The sequence below is a fragment of the Schistocerca piceifrons genome, chromosome 1 (genome assembly GCF_021461385.2).
Source record: "Schistocerca piceifrons isolate TAMUIC-IGC-003096 chromosome 1, iqSchPice1.1, whole genome shotgun sequence".
Taxonomy (NCBI): Eukaryota; Metazoa; Arthropoda; class Insecta; order Orthoptera; family Acrididae; genus Schistocerca; species Schistocerca piceifrons.
In genome coordinates this window covers 887479645-887498264 of record NC_060138.1, presented here as the reverse complement: position 1 = coordinate 887498264, position 18620 = coordinate 887479645, and the positions used below count along the sequence as shown (strand labels likewise).

General features: G+C 36.8%; 1 protein-coding gene across 2 annotated transcripts in view; it reads right to left on the bottom strand.

Moving 5' to 3' along the window:
- Positions 1–18620, bottom strand: part of LOC124716854 (CUE domain-containing protein 1) — a 216809-nt gene that overhangs the window by 35938 nt on the left and 162251 nt on the right. Inside the window, exon 8 of one of the 2 annotated variants that reach the window (XM_047243410.1) lies at positions 3525–11517. The exons of the other annotated variant lie outside the window; for it this stretch is intronic. The gene's annotated coding sequence lies outside the window, so the exon portion shown is untranslated. Of the gene's footprint in view, positions 1–3524; positions 11518–18620 lie in introns of those variants that run through there. 2 annotated transcript variants of the gene reach the window in all.

Genomic DNA, 18620 nt, shown 5'->3' with positions numbered 1-18620 from the left:
TCCCTCGTCATGGGGGATCAGTTTGAAATGGGTCTCTTCACTGAAGACAATTATACTCCAGTCAATGAGATTCCATGACAAAACTGCAAACAGGCTTGTTGGCATACAGAGGTCCATCACAGTCGGCACAAGGGGTGATGTGAACTCAACCCCCTTACTGTGAGCCATTTATTAATAGTCCTTGTAGTTACTGAAGCAAAAGCTGCATGTCACATCAATGACGATCTGGAGCTCTGAGTGTCTCTCTGATGACTGCTCAGTCTCCACAGTCTGTCATCTCTCTGGGTTGATCAATTCCTTCTTGAGACTGTGTTCGGTTGTGGTCATCCACTCCTGCCAATATCATCGAATAGTGGCACACTTGTATTCATTATTCTAACTGGCTTCTTTGAGCCTAACTACACATCCTCTCTAAAATGCTGACATCTGCTTACACTGTTCAGGTGCCTGTCTGCAAGGCAGAGTTGCCATCCAGCTGAGCACAGAGAATGAAACTCACAGATATTTTATACCCTGGTACTGAGATGTCCCCGGTTTATTATTCTTGCCAGCTGCATGGTGAAATTGCACTGCAGCATCACACATTTGTCCACAGGCTCCTAAAGTTTACAGTTGCATTTTCTGTCAAAACCATATGAATAATAATAATTTGTGAACAATTTGCATAAATATTTCGTGGTCCATGTGTTTTCTTCCCCCCCCCCCCCCCCCTCCCTTTTTATCTTAGATTGCATTTAATCCAGAACACTGCAAATAAGTGCCAGGGGGTGCCTTCAGTGCAATTTAAAAAATATATTAATAAAACTAAATACTGTGGTAAGGCAATAACAAACCAGGATGCACTTTCTATTCTGAAGGGAAAGTTACCTGTCAACGTAAGGGCAAAAGCTAATAACTATACCAGACAAAGATCTTTATACTTTTATGCTTGTACTAGATAATATTTACATGATACATGATGATGTGTGGGCAGGATAAAATACACTGTTCCAGTAACTACATAATTATTATTGGTCACACAACCACTGCAACGAAGTCTCAGAGTGAGGGAAAAATCGTCGATGGCCCAAAGAACAGCACCGATCAAATGGATTTTCTCATTTGCATAGCTACAACCCACAAGGCAACAGGCAACAAAAACAACTGAAACCAAGAGAACATGAGTGACAACAACCGTTCCTATCATCTTGCAAATTGTGTGGCAGTACCAGCATGAAAATAGGTACAATTCAGGAAACAACAACAACAACAACAACAGTGAACACAGATCAAGAAGGCTGAAACTGGAGTGACTGTAAATAAAGTTGTCCCCAACTTGAGCCACCATAGTTCAAAAAATTGGATGCGGCCAGCAAGTGACCCACAGGCTCGGCATTTGTGAATGACAAGGGCATGCAACAGGTGATTAATGTAATTAGGTATGATGACAGAGTAGGCAAGTGAGACAAGTTTTGTCATGAGGACACTGATTGCACTAAAGACATGGAACCTGAAGATCAGTTTACAATTAAGACAACAGTTAACAGGTTACCAGTTTTGGTAATCTTAGACACTGATGCACAATTAAATGCTCTCTTGTCTGGATTACTGGAGAGGATTTGTCAATGACAGGAAGAACTTGCACTCCTGTGAGTGGATGTAAGATCGTGGGAGCAGTTAGCCTCAAATCTAAGCCCATATAAGTCCAGGTCCAGTTACAAACCAAATTAGGGAAATTATGTTTTCTCCAGCATTCCTCATACAAGTAATAACTGTATTGTAAGAATCAATTTTCTCAACAAGAGTAACACAATTTTCAACCTTTCTGATGGCAAATTGTGTGTTAGTATTGGTTGTCATGATGCTACTATTGATTTCATTAGTGCAATAGTGGGTCATAGGGAATTTTGCCAGGGAGTTAAAATAACGTTGTAGGAGAGTTCACTGATGCTAGCCAGTTGATGGTAACAGTAACAGCATGGATGTATTGGGTGCTATAAACTAGAAATTTAATGAATTGGATTGTCTCCATGCTATGCAAAGAATGGAACTACAACCAGTACCAACATTTTGTGATACAGTCTTTGAAGACTGTCCCCTCATTATCCATGGATATGAATGTAAAATAGGTAGGAACCCTCACAAGACCAACTGTCATGCTTCTACTCTGTTCCTTGGGCAAAATGATATGCAGGAATTAAAGAGAATAGAAAAATGATGGGGTATATTTGTACCCTAAAAAATTTCGTATTGCAGTCCATCGCTTGCTGTCTGCAAGCCAGGTGGTGGCTTATGTCAAGTGACTGATGCAAGGCCCATAAATAAAATATCAGTTCCAGTCAGAACCCAAGAGGAAAACTTGGAAGAAATAATTCAGAGCTTCTACGGCGTAAAGTATCTGTCTAGTATTTACTTTAAAAACTTCATACTGGCAGATAACTCTTACCAAACAGTTGTGCTAATTGCTGCTTTCGTTTTTGTTGCTAGAAGCTACGAGTTTACTGTATTGCCATTTAGCTTGAATGTAAGCTCTCACATATTCACATCCACTCTTTATACAGTACTAGGACCCGAGTTATTATGTAGAGTAACTTTGTTTCTTGATGACTTGCTGACAGTTATGGTACACCTATCTGATCAGAACATCTTGTATTACTGGACAAAGTTCTACAAAAATTTAAAGAGGCTGGAGTCACAGCAAATCTACAGAAATCTAAGTTTGTACATGATAACATTTCTTGAACATATTATTACTCTAGAAGGAACTGAACCTGACAATGAAAAATTAAGTTCAGTCAATAATTTTCTGATCCCCAGATCTATAAAGCTGTTGAAACCATTCCTTGGGCTTATATAATTTTATTGTGGGTTTATTCCAAATCAATTATAAAAAAGTGAAGCTTTGTTGCAAATGTTCAAAAAGTACTGGTCCCTGGAATGACAAGCTTTTGATAAGGACAGCAAGCAAAATTTCCATTAAGTTCTCTTTAAAACTTATCATTTTACCTGAAAAACCTTGGTATGAAATCAGTATGGGCTTGGTGGGGAATCTTTCCTTGCATTTACTAGGCAATTGTCAATGCTAACAACACAGACCAACAAATGGCTGTACTGGAATTTAAATCTAGCATCTACATACTACAAGCACATTTGCTGGTTACTGTTTCTTCTGTTGTAGTGACAGTAGAGTAAAATTTTTAACTGCAATGTCATAGAGTAATCAGGAAATCCATTCTGAGGGAAATCCATTCTGAGGGAATTCCATTCTGTGGGCAACTGAGTTACACTGATAAGTTCAGTAGAATAGCAAATATATTATGAACTGCAGAATGTGTCACATTGTACTGAGTCATTATGTTTTCATATGCAAAGACATTTGCAATTAACCTGAATTTACTGTATTTTTCAGCATAGAGTAAAAATTGGACTTTCTAATCAGTAAACCAATAGTGAACACCACTAATAAACTGGAAAAACAGAGGGCTGACACTAAGTTTTCAGAACAAACAAAAAAGGAAGTAGTTTGAAATATGAAAATTTTAATGGACTGGCAATTAGTATATTCAGAAAGAAACTTACATTCCAGAAGATAAGTGTTCCTTGCAACTGAGTAATTATGAAGTGTGTGCAGAGGAGTTAGTTTACCACAACAGCATCAGCATAATCTACAATTATCACTGTAAAGAGGTTGATCAACGTTGATGATTAAAACTTTTGTAAAAAGACTTATACTTGAGTCAGTTATTAACATAAAATATGCAAATTTCTGTACAAAACTTTGAAGGATTTTTGTGCAATTTACAGAAAGAACATTCTGGCACCACTCTAATGCATTTACATCAAAATCAGTCAGTTATTTTGGCTTAGTAAACAAATAGATCAATGAATCAAACAATGGAAAATCCAGGATGGAATGTAACAATATTATGAAAAGGAAAGTTGCTACTCACCATATAGCGGAGATGCTGAGTTGCAGATAGGCACAACAAAAGGACTGTCACAATATAAGCTTTCGGGCAACAAGGCCACTTTCGAAAATAGACGACAGACACACGTGCACGCACAATCTCTCTCTCTCTCTCTCTCTCACACACACACACACACACACACACACACACACACAAACTGAACTCACACCCTTCAGCTGCCAGAGGTTGTAGTCATGTGTGGGTGGGTGTGTCTGTCTGTCTGTCATTTATTTTCGACAAAGGCCTTGCTGTCCAAAAGCTTATAGTGTGACAGTCTTTTTGTTGTGCCTATCTGTGAACACACACACACACACACACACACACACACAAACTGAACTCACACCCTTCAGCTGCCAGAGGTTGTAGTCATGTGTGGGTGTGTCTGTCTGTCTGTCAGTCATTTATTTTCGACAAAGGCCTTGCTGTCCAAAAGCTTATAGTGTGACAGTCTTTTTGTTGTGCCTATCTGTGAACACACACACACACACACACACACACACAAACTGAACACACACCCTTCAGCTGCCAGAGGTTATAGTCATGTGTGGGTGGGTGTGTCTGTCTGTCATTTATTTTCGACAAAGGCCTTGCTGTCCAAAAGCTTATAGTGTGACAGTCTTTTTGTTGTGCCTATCTGTGACTCAGCATCTCTGCTGTATGGTAAATGTATCAGTGAGATATTTTATACCTCACACTTGTTCTCTTGTGTCTGAACTACAAATACTGAACCAGTGTAATCTGTTTGGGCAAGGATGACAATGAATGGAGCTGGAATTCACTTAATTCCTACAAAAATAAATAAATAAATAAATAAAATAAGAAAGAAGAAGACTGATATTTTGTTTAAGGGAACTGCAATAAAAACAACCATTATACAATATTACTTCCCTGTTTATAGGGGCATTAGCACAGAGTTCACATTGTCTGTAATAATAGTAACATAATTTAAGTATATTTTTCTGTAATAAAACTATCTTGTATAATCCACTTGCAAATCTGAAATATTTCAATGCAAGTAAATTAATATCAACAAGTATTCAAAAAGAACTATTTAGGACATATTATGTTACTGTCAACCCATCAACAATACAAAACAATGGATGGCTTAAAATATCACAACAGAGTACTTTTCATATCAGACTGACTGCAACTGATAATTGGTACAGTATAATACAGATTATTTGTCAGTCACATTTCATAAAACAGTACATTAGGTACTCTACAACAGCTAAGATCTTTGGTACACCATGAACTGCTATTCTAACTTTTTACAGTATTGAATAAAGTGAAACAACAAACAGATTTACAATTGTTTGTTTATACTGAATAAAGAAACTGTAAGCACTATGCATTATAAGTTCTTTTTATAAAAAGCAGCAATAAAAAAGGAGATGCGACTAGCTCAGAAGTGACTAGCATATAAGATTCATTTACATTAAGCACAAAGCTCAGCTTTCAATTTCTTCTCTTTTGATCCTTGCAAAGCAAAAACACTCACAAGCAACCGCTGTCTTAACTCACAACATGAAATAACTGTTATAAAAATCAAATGTTTACAAAATATTTCAAATTCACATAAGATCAGTTTAAATCTATTTATATACATATATATTAGTGAAGGCCTCTTAATTATCTATTCTGATACCTAGTCACCAATTTCTGTACTATACTTTTTTGCTTCACTATCACAGTACCTTCAAAAGAATCATATGTGGTATTCTGATCTAAAATAACTACACATAATAATGAATGAACCACATCATTTCACAAATCCTTTTAGCAAGAAATTAACGTTCCAAATAATTTATGAAATTCATAACAAAACAAATGAGCAACAATGAATCATTATGAATAAACAGCTGCAATTACTAGCACTTTAACAGCACTACATAAACCATAACCATGATTAACAAAGTATTGTAATACAGTTTCTTTTGTACATTGATATAAGATAACTTTTCATCTTTTTTCACTGTATCACATAAAAGAAAATAGATCAACATTCTGGAAGTTAAACAAAGACTAACACATTATCCAACTTGTGAAGAAGTGTTACTCCTACATATTATGATTCTTTGGCAACAAGAAAAATGCTTCGTTGCCATTATACCTTCCCCTCACAAAGTAAGAATCATAATAAACAGTGTACCAGTGTAAGAGCAATATACAAATGAAGCTGAAGAGTTGTGTAGTTATCATTTCTATTACATGCTTAGAAAACAATTACACATAAACTCATTAAAAACTGACAGCAAGCTGACATCAAGTAGGCCATTGAGTAGTAGGCTTCTACCTTTTGCTTAATGCTTCTGAGAAAATTAAAGTAATCAGATCTATCAAAGAATTTTGTGTCTTTCAGATTGCAGTACAAGTTGTATGAACTCCAATAAAATTGAATACTGTTAGATAACCACTTCACAACATGTGTCTTAATAATTTCAGTAAGACACACAATACGGAAAATATTCTAATCAAACTTCTTAAAGGTTGAAAATACAAATAAAAGTAACAACAATAAAAATTATAAATAACAATTACAATAATCTCAACTTGCACCCTTTTAAAGTTGCTTTTGGATCACCATCCAATATAAAACAGTAACGCACTTTGGTGGTTGAACTAAATGTTTCCAACAGAACATTGTTTCCAAATGTGACTGATTAATGTTATTTCAGTGAAATAATTTTAATGATACAGAATGAATGCAATCAACATCAGATACAATGAAATAGTTTCTGTCTTATTTAAGAAAATAGGTGTTAGTGTAAATCAGCATGGAAAAACAGCAGCAGGAAGAGATGACCAGTTGATTTGGGGGAAGGGGCCAAACAGTGAGGTCATCAGTCCAATTGGATTAGGGAAGGATGGGTCACGCCCTTTCAAAGGGACCATCCCGGTATTTGCCTGAAGTGATTTGGGGAAACAACAGAAAGCCTAAAGCAGGATGGCCAGACACTGGTTTGAACCGTTGTCCTCCCAAATGTGAGTCCAGTGTGCTAACCACTGCGCCGCTCACTCAATGCAGGAAGAGTTGGGACTAATTGTTTCTCATAGAGATAGCTCAACCATTCATGCATATATAGAAGTAATAGGCAAAGAAGTGAGAGAGAAATCAGTAAAAAATGAATATTAATGCATCATGTATGTCAAGATCTGTGATGAGCTTAAATTTAATTTTTAGGTGAAATAAACACTAATAGAGAATATAACATCTAGCAAATCTTTAATTGAAGCAACAAAAATTATGAAAGAGTGTAAAACACAGAGATCTGGTTACTGTAATGGTATTCTGAAAAGGTTCCAAACGTATTTCACTGGGGAGAAGAAGAAGAAGAAGAAGAAGAAGAAGAAGATGATGAAGATGAAGAAGTATTACTGGCTTCAGATTCTGTGTTTCTCTTTTGGCATGTGGTTGATGTGCTTTGCGTTTTGTCTCCTTGCCCCAGCCCCTCTGTGCACAACCAAACAAGCAGCCTGGAATATTTTCATTATTTCTTTACCATTTTAATAAATCAATTATCCTAGAATCACAGACAATTAATTCATCTACAACCGAGTATTTTCTTAACAATAAACCTAATTAATAACCTAATGGAAGAGATCTGTATGTCCTATCATCACATGCAGATTTAAATTTGCTTCTCTTAAAGATCACACTACTCCAAATATGCCACAATATATGACCGCAAAGAAAGTAAAAAATGCACTATTCAAACTCATATGCATGACTTAACAAGTAAATCATCAGGAACCTTACTTGCAGCCAAGAGACTAGTCATGAGAGACAAACACAAAAAACAATTTAAAAAGAGTTCCTGTTGTAGGAGAAAAAAGATACTGAGAAAATAAGAGTCAACAGACAACAGTTATTATTGTGTTCCTTAGGCAAACTTAAGATGTACTAAGAGTGTACAAGCAAAAGAAACAAAAATAACAAACATACCATGTGATGTATATCAAAAAGAGAATAAATGAAAATACTATACCATAGATAAAATAATAAGTTGTTGGAATGAAGGAAGTGTAATATACAGAAGTAGTAGGAAGCTATACAAGAAATCTTAACAACGAGCAACACAAAAACTTTTTGGTCTCATGAACAGACTATGGTATTGAGGATGGGAAATACTAATAATTACATGATAGTTTGGTTTAGATTAGATTATTCAAGCACTTGTGATACTTCAAAAAATATTAAATCTATTTCTGACAAGAGAAATCTATCACACATGAACTTAACAAACTTGGAATCATATAACAGCACACCACTAGATGCCATTTTCACTACTGAAATCAGGACACAAATTTGTAACAATCAAAGATGAGCAAAACAAAATATGAATCTTGAGTCTGCTTTTTTTATACAGAAAACAGCAAATTCAATTTAAAAGTGAAACTGAAGTCCATCACAGCTTTCAAATATCAGTTGCCTTAAAACAAGCTACATCATTATCAGATCATTTTATCAACTGAATGAGATTCTAAGATATCTTACAAAGGATGAACTACAAAAAAATGAATAAAAATTGTCAAAATAACTACTAATAATGTGACTTAGGATAGGCTGAATGTAATAAAATAATACACCACACCCTTGGATTCAGAAATTTGTTTTTAAAGGTTGTGACAGATAAAAAGTATGCTCCTAACAACTTATTGTATGAGTATTATACCCCAACTGACTAAAAATAGTGATACACATTTATTTAGATCAAAAATCAATTTTTAACCAAAGAAAGTAATAAACATTGCATGAAGTTAATGAGTTCAGGCAGGAGACTGTGCCTACTCATTATCACTGATTTCATCCAGGTTTAGGGCATATGGAGGGCTTGGGCTCAAATGAAAGTGACAGAAGTGGTAACTCTACATGGGCATGTGTTTAGCAAAAAAAAAGTATTTTTGTCATGGTTCGGGCAATGCATGAGCCATTTACATTAGCGTAGTTCTCAGCCAGCACAAAGAGTACAGAACGGGAATCTAAGAGTTGCAGGGCTGAGTCTCTCTTCAGGAATTTTTCATTTATTTTTATTTCCAAAATTTTATGTTATGTGCATAGAACATAAACAAAAATAATTCCCAATATATTGTACTTATTAATATTTTTCACAAAATACACGAAAATTAAAGGAAAATTTGGGATTGCAAATCAATTTCCAGGGAGGGATTGTTAGACATATAAAATTAGACATATAAAATTAGACACTTTTATTATCTTACAGTTGATAATTTACTTGTGTTGGGGTGATACTCATCATAAAAACAGGGGAAGCAGTTATTTTCTCAGCACCCTGCACATATTATAAATGCTACATAGTTGTTTTAAAGTTTCTACAGAAAAACAATTTTTTTACATTCATAAAAAGTTCTCTCTCATTGTACAGATTCACACCAATCCATGTGTTGTGCATCATTTAGCCAAATATTGGTGAGGATAGTTCATGATTTACAGCAGAATAAATTTTTATGCAGTTTTCTCAGAAAGCAATTTATTTTTCTCTCTCTCAATGAGATAAGAGCAGGTTTGAGGGTTTCTGGTCAAATTCCTTACCTGACACAAAAGACAAACATTGCAGAGATGCACTAGTGGAATGCAGGGGAATCCTGTCTAGGAAATTTGCTTGCAATCTCCAATTTTCCTTTGCCTTGTCTCCTCAAGCCTTTTATGGAAAATTTATTAATAAATACAGTATACTGAGCATTATTTGGTTTATTTGTTGTGTATATAATGAAAATGTTGTAAATAACAAAGTTCCTGCACTGGAACTCATCCCCACGACCCTCCGATAAACATTCTGTACTCTTTCCACTGTGCCGATCATTGCCTGGAAATTAGGCTAACATAAATGGCTCATGCCTTTCCTCACCCACATCACAAATGGTATTTTTTCCAAAACTTGGCCAGCTGGAACTCACATTTCTGCCACTTTCATTTGTGGCCATGCTCTGCGTATACCACACAACTGGACGAAATCAGTGATAATGAGTAGGTATGTTCCCCTTGTCAGAGCCAACAACAGAGAAAATTAAGGCAAGGTGGATGTATAGAACACAGTTGTTGATAGGCAATCAGCTAAGGGAATGAAATTTCTTTGTAATATGGTTTTTTGTATGATATCTCCATTCATTTTGTGTATCTACAAACAAGAGTGTACCCAGGATCTGAGTTGATGGAGGGAGGTGGATGGGGAGGGGCTGTTAATTCATGTTATTTTCATGATGAACTATGAAACAGATTACAGATTTAATGACAAGTGACAAAGGGTATATCTGCTACTGGTCAGTATCCACTACCTGTTTTAGTTTTCTTCAAAGTGGTAGGGAATTGCTGCATCTGTCTATCTGAGATGGCAGAATGAGAGTTAGGTTTGTGAGGACTTTTTTTTTTTTGGGTGGGGGGGGGGGGGGGTGTCAGCTGCCCTCCCCCCATTGGATAAATTCTTGCCTACAAAAATAGTTAAGAAACTGCTGATCTACAAGTATCTTAGTAAATGCAATGAAGTATCACTGGCTCTCCCATCCCCTTTCCTCCTTCTGGTCTTCAATTTGCAACCTAATGATATGTCTGACCTTGAGTGGACTACTAATAATTGTTTTAGTATGTGATTAACAATGATGAACTCTTTTCAGTGATTGCAAAACTTTGCAGTACTGTCACTTCACTTAACAATGTCTTTAACTTACAATTTGAGAAACATATATTACTTTCACAGACAATCATAACCTTTTTCATTTACTTCATTATCAAAGTACTCAGAAGTTTTTACAACCTACAAATAATGTTTGAAGGAAGTACAAGCCTGTCATTATCTCCAGTGCTCAAAGCTATAAAGTTCTACCATTCTCAATAAATGTTAACTTTTTCAGCAAGCATATCAAACAAAAATATTATGAAGTAGCCACTGTGGACAATAAACTGCAACATGTCAGTATAGGTAGTATGGAAGAACTGCCTAATAACTCTACCAGTGGTAAAGTTTCTTGCCTGTACTAGCCTGTATCAAAGAAGGAAAAATTGTGCTGCAAGAATCAAGTCTGCAAGTGGCATATTTCATGTATCTTTCATGTCTCTCGTTGCTGTTCCAAATTCTTTCCTCAAAACAAAAATTTAATTTAAACAAGAAAGATGTGTGTCATATAAACAAAGATAAATTTTAAGTCCAATTTCTAAGCAGGTGATCTAATTCTGTTAATACAATAAACCCAGTACTCTTCAAAGCAACCTAAACCAATTAAATATTCATAAAGAGATAATTTATAACAGAAATGGTGGAAATGATTACTTAATATGAGCCCCTGATAAATGTACATAAGACATAGTGAAATGGCAGCAATTTACTGTAGCTTGACAACTGCCTTCTCTCTCTCAGACACACACACACACACACACACACACACACACACACACACACACACACACACACACAAATGGCACATACTTACAAATTCACTTTATACTATACAGAAGTGAAAATCACATAATTTAAGTAAGATGCAAGCATTGTAGACATAAGCCAAGACAAAACTAAGGCTTTTCCATTTACAGGTGAATTCTCGCTCCAGAATCAGTCTGGAAAAAAAAGGGTGTCAATTAGCCTGCTTCAAATGATCAATTCAGACAATATACCTAAAATAAAGGTATTGATTAAAGGTTAAATTAAAATGTGTATTTATTTAAAGTTTGGACACCAAAAATCAGAAGATATATATTTAAAACTAAGCAGTACTGCAGTGTATAGTACTCTTCATAAACATTTGACACCATTCACCAGGATAGTATAATTATCAGAGACAACAAGCTGTGTTAAATCTCATATAAAAAAATCATTTCTGAACATTATACAGGTAGTCTTCTGCTAATGCCCCTGCTAATGCCTTATGTAATTTGATATGCAGAATAACAATAGACCCTGCTTAACAGCAAATGGATTTTCCAGTGACCCACTTAAATTACTTGGCATTCTCACATTGATTCCCTTGTTACCATGTAGATATACATTGAATATATAAGGGATGACTGTCCAATAAGGATACTACTGCCAAAATTTACAGAAAGCACATATGTAGTTTACAACTGATGAAAGGGTCTATTGTCGTACAAAATACATTTTTGTAGCACTCAGAATTCAAAATAACACAATTTCCATGATACAGGAGTTTTGAAACAATCAGTGAAAGATAATGAGTGAACAACACATTTAAATTTGACATAAAATGTCAAGATCTACATTTAAAAACTGTGAATTTACCAAACATCTGATTTCAACTGCATATAAAGTAAATACCAGGCACCACTTCTTATATAAAAATAAATGTGTGAGATACAACAATTTTAAACATAACTGATTTTGTGACACCTTCTGTACATTAGAGTGCCAAGGATGGACACTGTACCATTGTTTTACCTGTTTTATTTATTGTTTGGCATAAATATGGTACATGGTAATATATGGTACACAGTACATTAAACTTTTACATTACTCCAGCTGAGGAGCTGAGAAAAGTATCATCTCAAGTTTTGTGTGTATAAGCTATAAAATAAATATAAAATAGGCAATAAAATGGGCAGAACAATGTGCAACGTAATGGAATTTAAAGTGGCCAGTAAAACTAATCTGTATGAACCAGTAGAAAGGAACAATAAAGTGAATGACCCATCACACAAATCCACATGCTGTCAATTCAATTAAATATCTAGGAATTACAATTACGATTAACTCAGATTGGAACAATCACATTGACTATTTTGTGAGGAAGGCAAACCAAAGACTGTTGTTTTATTTGCAGAACACTCAGGAGATGCAACAGGTCTACTAAATAGATTTCCTGTGCTATGATTAGGTGCCCTCTTCCAGAGTATTGTTGTGCAGTATTGGATCTGTAGCAGGTAGGATTGACAGAGGATATCGAAAAAATCGAAAGAATGGCAGCTCATTTTGTATTATCACGAAATAAGCAGTGTGTTTCATGGATATGATACACAAGTTGGGGTGGCAATTATTAAAATAAGGCATGTTTTTTGTTGTGGCAAGATCTTGTCATGAAATTTCAATGACCAACTTTCTTCTCTGAATGCGAAAATATTTTATTGATGCCAACCTACATATGGAGAAATGATGATCACAATGAAACAAGAGACATCATAGCTCATAAGGAAAAATTTAAGTGTTCATTTTTCGTATGTGCTGTTAAGAGAGTCGAATGGCAGAGAAATAGTCTGAAGTTGATTCAAAGAACCCTCTGCCAGGCTCTTATGCGTGAATTCCAGGGTAGCCATGTAATTGTAGACTTCAAGATTAGCAATAAAAATAACATTAAATTAACAATAATGTAAGTAATAAAAAGGGCAATTAAATGAAACAATAAATTTACATTAAAAGAGTTGACAGTTTTAAGGAAGATGGACAGTAAACTCATAATCCTTAAAAATTAATGTCTTTGCCATCCAGCCAGGAAATTGCAGCATCTTTCATCAGTTCATATAGAACCGTTTTTGGTCCTGGGTACACACTAATATTGCAGTCACTCACAGTAGATCCACTACATGGCACAGAGCACCATGGTCACACTGAGGATTTGCACAACTAGTACAGAAGGTCCTGGCATAATGGCATAATCCATATATGTCCCAATCCTTTCAAGAGCTTTTTATTGTCACCAGCAGGGAAGTTTGGACCCAGTAGGTCTTTCTATAAGGTCAGAAGGGGATCAGTGAATTGTCACATTATTGGTGTTCCAAACTGTCCACCACAGCGAATTGCTGTTCAGGTCTGTGTATAACAGTGGAGGTTTTCTGGGCCACAGTCCTCTCAGTGATGCATGATAAAAATCATGGAGAACAACACAGCATTCAAATTTTATGTGCACATTAGTACACCAATTCTAAATATGCCTAGTGAGACTTTCAGTTTAACAATATACAGGGTGATTCAAAAAGAATACCACAACTTTAAAAATGTGTATTTAATGAAAGAAACATAATATAACCTTCTGTTATACATCATTACAAAGAGTATTTAAAAAGGTTTTTTTTCACTCAAAAACAAGTTCAAAGATGTTCAATATGGCCCCCTCCAGACACACGTGCAATATCAACCCGATACTCCAACTCGTTCCACACTCTCTGTAGCATATCAGGCGTAACAGTTTGGATAGCTGCTCTTATTTCTCGTTTCAAATCAATGGTGGCTGGGAGAGGTGGCCGAAACACCATGTCGCAGGGGGCAAGGTCAGGGCTTCTTGGAGGCCAGTGATGAAGTGCTCTGTCACGGGCTGCCTGGCGGCTGATACATCGCCTCGGGTAGTTGACGTTCAGGTAGTTATGGACAGATAAGTGCCAATGTGGTGGCGCTCCATCCTGCTGAAATATGAATTGTTGTGCTTCTTGTTCGAGCTGAGGGAACAGCCAATTCTCTAACATCTCCAGTTACTGTAGTCCAGTTACAATAGCACCTTCGAAGAAAAAGGGACCAAAAACTTTATTGGCTGAAATGGCACAAACACCCATTCTCTGTAAACTGTTTATACCAACGTTTAATACACCACCTATCAGGAGGTTTAAATCCATACTTCGTTCGAAATGCACGCTGAACAACTGTCGTCGATTCACTTCTGCCGTACTCAATAACACAAAAAGCTTTCTGTTGAGCGGTTGCCATCTTAGCATCAACTGATGCTGACGCCTAGTCAACAGCGCCTCAAGCGAACAAATGTACAACTAAATGAAACTTTATAGCTCCCTTAATTCGCCGACAGATAGTGCTTAGCTCTGCCTTTTGTCGTTGCAGAGTTTTAAATTCCTAAAGTTGTGGAGTTCTTTTTGAATCACCCTGTATATTAATAGGTATATGAAAACATGAAGAACGAAGAGTAATATAGCGGCAACAGTATAGTGTTGCTGCATGGCAGTAACAGACAGTCCACAGTGTACAAGCCAGCACATGAGGTGGGACAAATGAGCATAATGAAACTGAAACTCCACCAGGCTGTAATAAGAAATATATTGAAACGGATAGATGAAAAATCTACTCACCAAGCAGCGACAGAACACACACGTAAAAGACTGTTGTGATAGGCAAGCTTTCAGAGCCAGTGGCTCTTTCTTCAGGCAGAAGGGTTGAAGGAGAAGGAAGCAGGGTGAAGGAAAAGGACTGGAGAGGTCTAGGAAAAAGAACAGATTTTGGGAAAGTCACCCAGAACACAGAGTCAGGGGAGACCCACCCTGCAGGATGAGAAGGAAAGACTGTATCTACACCTTTTCCTAGACCACTCCAGTCCTCTTCCTTCACCCTGCTTCCTTCCTCTTCAACCCTTCTGCCTGAAGAAGGAGCCACTGGCTCTGAAAGCTTGCCTATCACAGCAGCCTTTTATGTGTGTGTTCAGCCGCCAATTTGTGAGCAGATTTTTTTATCTATCCAATTAAATAAATTTATCAATAATTGTTTTTGTTGAAAGATATTGAAAGTAGCATATTACAAGACTGTTTTATGATCAGTCTCTAATGTATCTGATAACAACAAAAGGTGCTGAAAGATCAGTTAATATTTGTTCACACACCTTTTGTGTCTGACTTGCCCAGTCTCATGCAATGATCCAAGCCACACTGTTTGCTACCACCATACAACGGGACTAAAAAGTCACTACTGAAAAATTTGTCATCCATTCCATTTTTGAAACTTCCTGGCAGATTAAAACTGTGTGCCCGACCGAGACTCGAACTCGGGACCTTTGCCTTTGGTGGGCAAGTGCTCTACCATCTGAGCTACCGAAGCACGACTCATGCCCGGTCCTCACAGCTTTACTTCTGCCAGTATCTCGTCTCCTACCTTCCAAACTTTACAGAAGCACGACTCACGCCCAGTCGGTAGCTCAGATGGTAGAGCACTTGCCCGCGAAAGGCAAAGGTCCCGAGTTCGAGTCTCGGTCGGGCACACAGTTTTAATCTGCCAGGAAGTTTCATATCAGCGCACACTCCGTTGCAGAGTGAAAATCTCATTCTGGAAACATTCCATTTTTGTCTCCCTGTTAATATATATATAGTAAAAAGGAATCTCACACTAGGCAAAAATGAGACACTCCATTGAATGGGAAAAAGTAAAATTTCAATTACAATTCTTCTTCTTCTTTTTCTTCTTCTCCCCCCCACCCCTCTCTTTTTAACAAGAAACAAATCAATTTTTTCATTTGACATTGAGTGTTCAATGAAACACTGATGAGCAATATTTCTTTGGGCTGGCTGACTACACAATGTGAATATCTGTCAAAATACCAGAGAAAATGTGACTGACATCTCTTAGCAGACACATGATAAAATTTATGATTAGAAAGGAACTAAGCAATAAAATCTTACACCTGCATACAATTTCATCTTTTGTGTTAACTAGTTCTGGATGTGTATTACATTAACCTTTCTACTTCTCACTGCATGCTGCACAGTACTCCCTTGTGTAACTCATGTTTATTCAACATTATAGATGATTTTCTGTCCAATGCCACAGAAATGCTTGGACAATACTAAAAATGATCATGTATGTAGCAGACAATAATTAATGAGGAGGGAAAACAGTTTCTTAAGGTATTCTTAATGCAACACTTTTGAAGGATAATAAAGCTCCCAATTCTTCCTCTCTTCCATTTAACATGTTCTAAGATGCAAATACTCCAGTGCCCTATATCTAGCCCAACCTGGGCCGGGACTAGTATGGTACTTATTAATTATCATAGAGAACCAACCATACCTGTATATGGCCTATTATTATGATGGGAACTCCACTCCCAAGGCATTTTAAAGCTACTGTCACTCCCACCAGCCCACCTCCCTCCCCTCCAAGGAGGAATCCATGTACCACTTCAGTCTCCACCTATGTGTGAGAAAAGTTTTTGCTCACTGTGTAACTGACGTGGAACATGGAAACAAGGAATTATGAAAAACCACAACCAGGCTGACCAGCCCACTGGCTGCTGTCATTAATCCATGAGGCGAATTTCATTTGGGGCCTGTGCCCCCCCCCCCCCCCCCTCTCCCAAGTCCCAGAAGTGGGTGCTTTAATGTGCTTGGCTACCTGGGCAAGTTCTAAGATGCAACTGGCATCTGAGCTATAGCATTTATGACAGGTTTAACTATTAATTATTTAAAAGGATGTAACAACTGACATGGAAACACCAACTGAAGATGAGTGTGAAATATGGTTTCAACCCTGGAATGGATGGGCTGGAGGAGCGCTCACATCCAGTCAGATTTTGTTTTAAAAAAAATAGCTGTGAGAGTATGCAACTTATGAGTAAGCCATTCACAGTAACTTTCAAGTTCCTAGAGAGTCCGCTGATTGCTGAATCAAGAAGAAACATGTTCTGGGTCTGAGAGATCCAGTCTCTTCCCAGGGTGTACACGTGGACAAGGAAAAAAAATTCCCGGATTTCTCGGTTAAAAATACACTTTCTCCTGGGTGAAAAAACACGTTTTCCGTGTTAAGTGACATTATATTTTCCATGCGAAACTTATCAATTCTTTGAATGGTTATGATTTTATACACGGGCGTTGAATTTCCCGGAACTTTAGAAAACGAAACTCAGGGAAAAAAACACGTTTTGGAAATATCTTTGATGTACAACAACATGTACGCTGCGTATTTTCGTATTACAAAAGTATACATTGGAACTCCACCAAACACCGAATGTTACTTTCCGAATCATTGAAATCGAGATTGCGATGTGCTTCTGTAAGCCAGTTATGGCTCATGTCACATGATATCGCCAGCCGATGACAGCGGGTATTCAGAGCATAGGACACGTGATATAGTCAGTCAACAGCAACACTACGTAGCACGAACACACAAACAGAGAAAGTTAATAGTTTTAAATAAATATACATAGTGTTGCTACAAGAAAAGCAAAGCTTTCACACATAATTTTCGTCTGTAAGGTTAATAAGCTGCAAGAGAAGCTAAGCTTTTGCATATAATGTTGATCTTTTTTGCGAGTGTTACATTTTAAGATATATCACACAATGTGCCAGTAAAATTTTTAATAGTGACATAAATGTCTGATCTTCAGGGTACAAAATTCTTCTAAATGGGTCGTCATCAAAGAGTTGATTTTTAAATGAGAGTCAAACGCTCTGTGATTTAAGAAATTCATGGAACATTCTCGCACATAGTTCAACTTACGTAAAAGGATATTTACTTTGAAAGTAATGCCTTTCAAACCACCATCCGCAATATTTTCCTGCGACTTGTTAGAAATAGGTTCGTTTCAGCAGTTGCCACAGAGCGCAGATAACAGGCGACACCGCGCTTGCGGAGCTACCATGATGTTACAAGCCTGTATGTACATACGTGTAAAACATTGAAAGCTCATACATTATGTCATAAAAGAAACAAAGCCATCAGAGGATACTCCAAGAGCATCGGAATTTCGTGAACCATGCTGAAATGTGCACATTTAAAGTGCATAGCCTACTTAAAGTGCACATTCGTATGTCCAGATTCCCAATGGAGTAGACCTCGACCTGATATTAAGTTTTTCAGTGTGGTTTTCGGGATTTAAAATTTTCCTGGAGCACCGTACTGTATTACATCATGTTTGGTTCTTTTTTATTACGGCATAATGCCATACGTGCTAGAAGATGAAAACGTGCACTTTAAATGCAGCGAACAGTTGAAACTGTGGAATTAA